Below are 10,164 nucleotides of genomic sequence, written 5' to 3'. Positions count from 1 at the left end.
GGTTGTTTGGGTTGAATTTTTTCACCATGCAGAGCGAGTAATCGTTATGCTTTTTACTATGCACTGACACCAGGTGTGCACCAGGGGCTGTGGCCCTACACTTCAACTGGATATGAAAAAGGAAGAACAATTTAATGACTACACATAACATTGATTCATTTATTTTATTTTGTTGTTACATTACAATGACAAAAAAAAAAAAAAACTACCTCAGCATCAGTGAAGTTGAGAAGCTTGTTAAAGTATTTCACAAAGTAACTGCCTGCTTTATACCAGTCAGTGAAGCCGTACACTTTACATGACTTAGGCATAGCGCACGACTCAGTGACATTTGTACGGCCAGCAGCAAACCCTAAATGACAAAACTATATGTGGTCACATGCTTTTTGTTAACAATACCTGGTTTACTGGTTTAATTATCAGGTTCTTATTAAGGAATGGGCCTGAAGTAATGGGTAAAATTTTGAAAATTCAACATATTTTAGTATGAAATAAATGTTACCTTTCTTCATTGTTAAGAAGTTTCCACTCCCAAAAAGGAGCATCATCAACAGAAGGCTAATTGATCCTGATTTAAACTGTGAAAGAAGTAGAATATGATTATTAACCGCGACATATGATATGTAATATATATCTTTCATACAAGGAGTGTTCATTCAAGGAGAGGACTTACCATTGCAGCTCATCAGCTTGTTGTCTTTCTGTCCTTAACCTTGTGGTTGAACAGTTGTAAACCTCTTGGTGCCAACATCCACTTGACACTGCCAGCAACAGTTGTCAACCTGAATTGCTTTATCATTTAATTAAATTCAAGTTTATTTTGCACATTTCACAAAGCATATTATTTCAGAAAATGCATGTTTTAGTGTTACAATTAGTAAGTATTCTGTTATCAGCAACAGATTCTGTCAAATGAATATCCGTATGGCAGTAATTTACAGCTATAAGACAATGCAAGTTATGTGGTGTTGTGAATTTTTTCTTAGAGACCAGGAGACGTTTTTGGATATCTTGAAGCAGAAGTTTCTCTTTATTCAGTTACTCGCTGCTTGGCACTGCAGTCTTCAAAAAGTCGTCTGACTGTCACAATATACATAACTTTTTCAGTTCATGTTGTTATATTGGAACCTATAACAAATATGCATAGGATCTGCATATTTTAAACAGATTCTTAAATTTGTAATCCTTCAGTCCCCCTTTGAGAGTTCTAATAACTCTCACATAATACAAATTTAAACCTCCATAAATCCATTCTATAGCCTATGTTTGTTTACATTAAGCCCCATCTTACATTCATGTAACTTGAAATAGTTACAGGCACATATATCTTATTCTGTGTCTTGTCCTAGATTTAATTAGGTGTAATAGTTCTTTTCAGAACCATAACTGTTGACACATATGACATGGATGGTAACATGTCATACAAGCTACATGTTGACACAGAAAACCATGTAGCGTAAGAGTGGAAGTCCTGACATCCATGGTGCCTGAATAGCTGTGTAGTCTGTAGTTTTCTGTAGTCCATTTCCCACGTAGATTCACTCAGATGACTCTTTGTCCTCATGAAGCTTGTTCATGGATGTCTGAGGTAATGCTTTACTCCAGGATGCTGCTTTTGAAGACATCATGGCATGTACACATACCTGGAACACAAGAAAACAGAGAAACAGCAGACCAGCAGTATTCATGCATAGACATTTTTAGACTTCTGTTGATCGTATAGTGGTTTTAAGTCTAGTGGTTTTAAGTCTAGTGATCGTATAGTGGTTTTGCTGACCTAGTCTTAAGTCATTTGACACCTATGGACCAGTGAGGTGGGGACAAACTGATGAGGGGAAAAACCTATGAGGAAATCTTCACCACAGGGTTGGCCCCCGAGGCCTGTTGCACTTCGGTTCTTCCCTGGGCTCCTCACTGGCCTGTGTGTCCTAGTCTGTCCCTGTAGTTGGTGTGCAAACTTAACTGTGCAATCACTCTATCCTCTAATGAAACATCAGTCATAGTAAACATCATAACCCATAGGGGATAGGTGAGTGACTGAGTGTGCTGTAGTATTGTTTTTGGCTGTGAGTGTACTTAACCAGAGTCCCCCAGTGGGAGTAAGTCAACTTCCTTTTGTTCTATTTACAAAGAATCTTTTCATCTTTGTTGTAGATTACTGGGGTAATTAAGAACTCACAGCCTTAACAGTTAGCACCTCAGCAAGCTGCCCCACGAATTTGGTGTAGTGGGGAGGGTCTGCTTCAGAGTTGCAAGCAGACTGAGTAGGAGCTGATTTACACTGTTCATTTCTCTTACATACTTTTCGTTTTTCCTACACTCTTTCATCCAGTGTCCAGGTTTACCACAGTAATGACAACTGGCCTCCCTCTTAGGACATTTTCGTTTCTGTTGGTTCTTTGTGTTGACCTGAAAGGATGCTGCTGCAATCTTTACTCTTGCTTTAACATCAGAGTCTCTTTCCCAAATAGCTAACATGTCTAGGTTACTTCTGAGAGTTTTGTTAGACCAAGTTAGATCTAGGAATGTCAAGGCTTTTCTGTACTCAGCTACAAGGCCATCTGACCAGATGCGGACTAAGGGTCCCTTGTCATCTAGCACACTTTCAGAATCATCAACTATTCCACTGTAAGTTACAGCTGTCTGTCAGAACCTTACAGTGTATTCATTCACAGTTTCTACTTTCCTTTGCACACAGTTAGTGATTCTGGACCAGTCTATTTTGGGTCCCATGATATTCTTTAGAATTTTCAAAACACCTTCTCTCAAATCCGCTTTACTGGCATGTTGTAGTTCAGAAGTAACAGCAGACTCAAAACTTAAATTCAGATTCAGTTAGAATTTGTGACATCAGCTGTGTGACTTCTGCTAACGACATGTCGTAGAGACGCATTTTGCTAGTCAATGCTCTTCTAAATTCAGAAAAATTTGTGCGTGCTGAGGGTAAGCTCTGAGATAGTCTCTCTATATCTTTAGGTCCTAGCGCTGTATGGATTGCTTGCAACTGGAGTCTGGGGGTTGCAGATGGAACAGTTTCAACCCCTTCTACCCTACTCTGAGCCCTTTGTCTTGCTCCACACACTTCAACTGCATTTACATTTTTATCTCTTAATCCAGTATTGCTATTGTCCTCTAGTCTACAAAAAGACTGTAAGTCAGGATAGCTTTCATCTGACTGTTGGTCTTTTGAATCACTTTTGGTTGAGGCCTTGTTATGGCCCACCTTTTTAGTGAGACAGGACACTCTAGTTTGTAGTTGTTTGTTTTGTTCTTTTAACTTAGCAATATATTGAGCTTGTTCTTGTGCTAAGGATAAGGTAAATTCTCTGTGGCAGCAGATAATGCCTTTAATGTTTTTCTTTCTGATACATGCCCCAAGTACCTTTTTGCATTCTTCAATTGACCATACTTTTTCTGGATCAATACTAAATTTCTTTGTTAAATCCAATCTGACTGACTCTGTCACTATTGAGTCCATGTGCTCTCCTAATAATGATCTGAACTCATTGTATGTCCATAAAGGGGTAGCTAGTCCACCTTTCTCAGTTGTTGGAATCAACCTGGCATTCCTTCTCAACATTTTGTAATGTTTTTCTGACACAACAATACACTTCTAATACCTCCCTGGCAAGCAGAGGATAAATTTGTTAACACAGAACGACTGTTGTTAACCTTCTCTGGCAAAGCAGAGGAAAACCTAGTTAATACACATTATCATGTATTCAACCTTCTTTGGCAAAGCAGAGGATTCCTGAACATAAACTACTAGCACTTTACACTAATCTTCTCTGCCTAAAAACAGAAGATAACAGATATTAGCACGTAATGCTAATCTTCTCTACCTGAATAGAGGAAAACTAGTCTGTTAACCAAACCCTGCAGCTGTTTGTTAACACTTCTCTGACGGCGCAGAGGCTAACCACATGTACTGGTCTGTAGTGGTTCTTTGAATAGAGTAACACTCACCAAATCGTTGTTGAGCTGAAAAAAGTTTCTGGAATTCAGTCTGGACCGAGGTCAGATCTTTGTTGAGCTTGAAGTTTCAGTCTGGATTCAGGTGAGGAGCTCTATCCGGGTCGCGGCACCAAAACTGTTGTGAATTTTTTCTTAGAGACCAGAAGACGTTTTTGGATATCTTGAAGCAGAAGTTTCTCTTTATTCAGTTACTCGCTGCTTGGCACTGCAGTCTTCAAAAAGTCGTCTGACAATATCTCAGCACAGCAGAGTATATAGGTTTGAAGTGGGAGGAGTACATAGAGGTGGAATCAATCTAAACAAAGCATGCAAATGTGGTACAGGAAAACAGCTCAGTTAAAGATTTTTCCCAGCCTTGATCTATTTAGCATACGAGTGTCATTCAAATGCATAGGTGCTTAAACAAAAGGCACAGTTGTACCTTGAGCTTAGAATTCACACTTAACTTGGGAAAACCTGCCAGATGCTCAGGAACTGCATAAAGACAAAAGGTTACTGTCTCAGGGCCTGGGGTGCCTGCTCTTAGACTGTCACAATATACATAACTTTTTCAGTTCATGTTGTTATATTGGAACCTATAACAAATATGCATAGGATCGGCATATTTTAAACAGATTCTTAAATTTGTAATCCTTCAGTGGTTATTAAACATCATGTTTTCAATTAAGGAGACATACAGAACACATTAGGCTTTGATTACAGCTTAATGTATAGCTATCCGATCAAGACCAAGACTCATTCTTGGTCTTGGATGGATAGGAAATGGGAAATTCAGTCCGTCAAGTTGCATTAAGTGTAAGTAGGGTCAAAATACTTCTCCTATAGAGACATTCATTATTTGTAATTACTCAAACTTAAGTGTAAACATTTGGGTGCTCAAGATTCTGACTTCATGAAGGCTCAACAAAAGTTATCATGAAAGTTGTTGCATCTGTCACTTTGCATCATTTTAATTTTCACAACCCCTTCTTTTTCTCTCACATCTCGATCTTAGCTCTTCATCACATAAAAGCTGGCCTAATGTGGCCTCATGTTGAAACAAAGCAACTTGTATCACAACATAATGCATTAGGTTGCATGAAGCATTAGTTCTTCTAATTTCCCATTCACTATTACTGTACTGCTAGAACATAAAAGTGTCAGGAATTGTGTCTTGTTTGTTTTATGCAATTCTTTGCACTTCTCTCTTTGGCTTTATTGCTGGTCTTCTTTAAAATATATCAAAGATAAAGGTTCATGATACTGCTTAAACGTATAATAATTTATTTAGGTACAGCAAAGATATATTTCGAGGGGTGAGAACCGGAAGGGTGTAAGTGACATTTTGGGTGAAATGGAGATATATCAAATGAAAGCTCTTGATGAGCTCTTTGTACTGGCAAAAGTATACTGTTGTCATGAATCCGGTCCGTGACTCTCACACTACACAAACTGTTGCAAGTCACTCCAGACTACACTTCCCAGCATCCATTGCACTGATTTACAAGCACAGCTGCAACCAATCACACACACACTTTATAAACTATGGGCTTACCTGTTCTTATCGCCGAGTATTGTTTGCGTTTATCTCTGTCTGAGCTATAGCAACTTAAGAAGCCTAGTCTAGTCAGTCTTGATTCCTGCCTGGTTTACCGCATTCTGTCTGTTTCTCACCTATGGATTACCGGTTTACTTCGTCCCCTGGATTGCGTTCGCCGACGATCGACCCATGCCTGTCTTTGGATTACTCTTTTGTCTTGCCCTGTTTATATCTGTTTGCTGGTGTCTGACCCTTGCCTGTTTAAATGAGCAGTTCAATAAAAGCTTGCAGATGTATCCGCACGCCTCTCTCAGTCTCTCCGTTACAACTGTCATCCATGAGTGTACAAGTTTTTATTATAAACCATTAAAATCAGTACACAATGTCAGACTATGGTAAATTGTTGGTAAATTTTGCTTCTGTCTCACCTTATTTATACCTTTCCATTCGATTTCACAACTCCTCGTCTTCTCTTGGTCTTATACCGACTTGCGGGTCTAGAAAAGTTTTTTATTCTTCATCACACAGGAAACTGTGACTGTGACATCTAGCGCCTGAAGCATTTTAAAAAGAAATATATATAATGTTTATAATACATGCCTCACGGTGAAGTGTCTCGTAGCCAACGGGTCAAAATTATCGATTTCCCTTTATGGCAAAAATCATTAGGATATTAACTAAAGATCATGTTCTATAAAGACATTTTGTAAATTTCCATTCAAGCTAATTTTTGATTCGTAATATGCGTTTTCTTCTGGTTAGAAATGTGTCCGAGTTACGTCCGCCTTGCTCTGATGTCATGCTGACGTGTGCCAAAATACTCTCGCGACGGCGAGGCGGCTGTGTCGGATTGAGCAGTATGGCGTTCTGACGGGCTCTTTAATATAACGCTACTATGGCGCGTACTCCGTGCCAAAATCAAGCGTCCGACCGACCGATCGACCGACAGACCGCCTAATCGAACGTCTAACCGAACGTCTTGTGCTTTGAGCGTCTTACAGGACGGGTGACCCACGTGACGACCTGACGTGACGTCAACGTCATGAAATTACTTGGTTTTTAAAATGTAATGAGCTTAAGTGCTCTTTAGCGACTACAAATGAACATTACAACAACTGGATGTACGTATTTGATAACAATACCCAACCATTTTTATTAGCTGATTTTAACTATGTAAGTAAGGAACCAAACTGCTGTTTAAAGATAATAAATAGGCATGACAGGCAGATTTTGTATACCTAAAATAACACTTAAAAGTTTTCCTGAACCCCAGCTTATGCCTGTGTGTAGGTCTATGTGTATTTTACTTTCAAAGAGTGTTTTACTGTACAGACATTATTTGTATAAACATTTGTATATAACACATTTTATAGTTATGTTAGTTTAGTTTAAATGATAGATAAATAAATAAATAAATGTATCAAGTATATAATAATAATAAGCGTGTTTTTTGTTCTGATTTTGGAGTTATTGTCGATTAAATAAAGAACATCACATTCGTTTGCATTCATGAGAGAGATATCTACTGATCAAAAATGGATATTTCCTTATGAGACCCGGACAAATATCTAAGAACACATATACATTTGTTTTTATATTCATCTCAGACCATAAATGCCACACTTCCTTATAAAGTATATTGTCAAATTAAGATCATGTTAGCTACACTTTTATAATCACAAAATGTTTTAGGATTGAATATGCAATCTTCTGTCATTGGCCTTTTTGAAATGTGTCTGACATAAAAGTTAAATTCGTTTTATCGAAATAACATTGGGTATAAGCTATTAGCCTGTAATTTATTTGATTGTCATATTCAGGCTACATGCAGACATGAAACTAAGTCAAAGCATACTTGAAGATTTCACTGTCATTTTAAGTACGTAAAAATTAAACAAAAAAAAAAATAAAATTAAATAGCCTATCTGCTCCTTAAACTTAAATTTTAATGGGGGAAATATAATTTTCTTAGATGGCCTACATCCCGACATCCTCTACAAAGAGCATAACAGTCTCACTCTTAGAACAATTAGACTATTCGTTAAATATTTCTTTTTAAAATTTAAAATTAGCTTTCTTGTTTTTGTAAAGCCTGCTGTGATCTATGTAGCTATTTGAAATATTTTAAAGGTTTGAGAAGAAATCATTGTGGAATAGCTTGTGCTTTTAAAAAAAACGATGTCAAAACGTGTCTGGTTTATTAGCCTATAATAAAGAGGCCGATACTGCAAGACCACACTATTTTATTTTAATAATAGGCTTGTACAACTTTTTAAATCAGCATTGTTTAACCCAAGACCAGTTATTTTAAGCACATGAAGTTACAAGAAGGTAAACACACATAACGTGTTACAACTTGTTTTCACACGTGGATATCGCGTTAAAAAGACGATCGGTTACTCACACTTCCGACCAAACGTCTATGGTACGTGTTAACAACGTGTAAGCACATGTAGGAACGTGTTACATAAAATTTTGTAAAAACCCTTTTTGGCTCATTATTAGAACCTATTTAATAATTAATAATGTAGGATTTAAGAATATACAACATTTTAATATAACACAATATAACATTTTATATTATGGGTATTTTATTATCCTGTGACTGCGATGTCAAATTTACACATTCAGTTGATGCAAAGCTGTATAGAACTGAACACAATATGAGTTTGCTGTTAATAATAAACTGTATTGCTAAATTAACTGTTTATAGTAGGCCTAAACATTATTACTCGTAGTCTTTTCAGGTTTATAAAGTCAGCTGTGGTGTGATGACAGGTGAACACAGCGAAAACTACAGAAGATGGGGAACCGATTGCTCCTTTTATGACAAAGAACCGCACAGATGCAGATATAATAACAGTCTATTGATAAACACACCTTCCCAGCAAACACAAAACGTTTTTACAACTTTTCACAACGTTGTATTTTGGTTGCAATTAGGTAATGTTGTAGTACAACGTTTTAAAAACGTTTTAAAAACGTTTTTTAAAATAAAAAAAATATATCCTGTTTCTCACTCTGCACACTATTGACCCGGTCTGCGGATTGAAAAAAGAAGAACGCGCTGAAAGACAGGAGGAGCCGATCGAAGTTTACCGCAACTTTCTTATGAAATTTAAAGGGGAATGAGGTGATAACGAATTTGTGTACAATTTATGGAACTAATCGCTATAGCCCCCCTAAAAATGGCCTAGCGACTCCCATGCATTCGTTCATTTGTGAGATTTTATGTTTAAGATTCAGTCGGTGTTTATGTATTCTCTTTACTTATTAAATGTTTATTTTTCATTTCATTTTCAATTTACATATTTGATATTTTTATATATTATTCACAGCGGTGTAGTGGTGCCTGGAAAAGTGGGTATACTCTTAATTTAAGGTATTGTTTTCGTTGTAATGTACTAATTCAAATTAGTAATCAATAAGTAATTTAAGTAATCATTTTTTTTACCACTCTGCATGTGCGGGACGAAGCGGGCGCCGGCGCAATCATAAAGGAAGCCGGCGCCACGGTCCTAACCGCCTCAGTGCCTTTAATGGCTAGGGAATATTTGCATCTATTCACGTGCGATTAGATTAGCTATTCATGTGGTGGACTGTCATGATTTTGGCTAATGAATGATGCGCATCAGAGTGGGTATATGCAAAGCAGGCTGATAAAAATTGGGTATAAAAAAGTACAAGTTTGAATGCACATGAAAAGTACTTTTTTTACATATTTGTGAATAATTTTCAAGTCAGGAGCATTGCAAAACCGTTTAGAAGGCAATAGCTAACTTGTTTAATAAAGCTTCAAATGTTGCGTCTTATATATTATCCTTAATACACTTTTTGACTTACAACTTGTTAATTTATTGCACCTGATTTGTTGAATAATGCTAAAACAGAGATCTAACCTTGAAAAGAAACATATTGGTTGGAAAAACACGATAATAAACAAAGACAAAAAAAGTTTAACATAAGTGTAACCATTGATGAAAACATGTAGTATACATATAGGCTATATTTAACAAACAATGAGGAAATGTATTACTATGTTTTACAGACAAACATTTAGAAACTCAGAGAAAGAACGATCACTGAAAATCTTATTGAAGCTTTTCGTCTCCACAGCTTATGAGCAGGAGGCGTGGAAAGGTAGGGCTAAACATGTGGACATAATGATAAGGAAAACAAGCAAAAATGGTTGGTATATGTATATATGTATATTAATGATATATGAATGCTACAATAATCTGAAAACAAAATAAATTAAAAATATATGATTTTAGACTATGTTTGTATTATATGTCTGTATAGCTACAGTACCTCTGCTATCTTAAGAAACATTCACAGGCACACTCACAAACAGGCACATTGCCTTTGAAAAATGAACAGTAGACCCTTCTGCCATTCAGTTTTTTAATTTATAAGTCTACCACAGATCGCACATCTAAATGCCTATTGGGGGCAATACAGCAGAAAAGAGTAAGTATTGTTCTAGGTATGAAATATGTGGATCCAGTTGTTGTAATGGTTGTAATGGTCATTTATAGTCTCATTTATAGTCTCTAAAGAGCAGTTAAGCTCATTACATTTTAAAAACCAAGTAATTTCATGACGTTGACGTCACGTCAGATCGTCACGTAAGACGTTCAAAGCACAAGACGTTCGATTAGCCGGTCGGT

General features: G+C 36.8%; 1 long non-coding RNA gene across 1 annotated transcript; it reads right to left on the bottom strand.

Moving 5' to 3' along the window:
- Nucleotides 1-242: 242 nt before the first annotated feature.
- LOC127159535 (uncharacterized) lies at nucleotides 243-724 on the bottom strand. The gene is made up of 3 exons (XR_007826468.1): nucleotides 674-724; nucleotides 503-578; nucleotides 243-352 (listed from the first exon to the last, which is right to left on the bottom strand). It is a non-coding gene; the product is annotated as an uncharacterized LOC127159535 (long non-coding RNA).
- Nucleotides 725-10,164: the final 9,440 nt, after the last annotated feature.

The sequence above is a fragment of the Labeo rohita genome, unplaced genomic scaffold (assembly GCF_022985175.1).
Source record: "Labeo rohita strain BAU-BD-2019 unplaced genomic scaffold, IGBB_LRoh.1.0 scaffold_225, whole genome shotgun sequence".
Lineage (NCBI taxonomy): Eukaryota > Metazoa > Chordata > Actinopteri > Cypriniformes > Cyprinidae > Labeo > Labeo rohita.
This window is presented reverse-complemented; position numbering and strand designations above follow the sequence as displayed.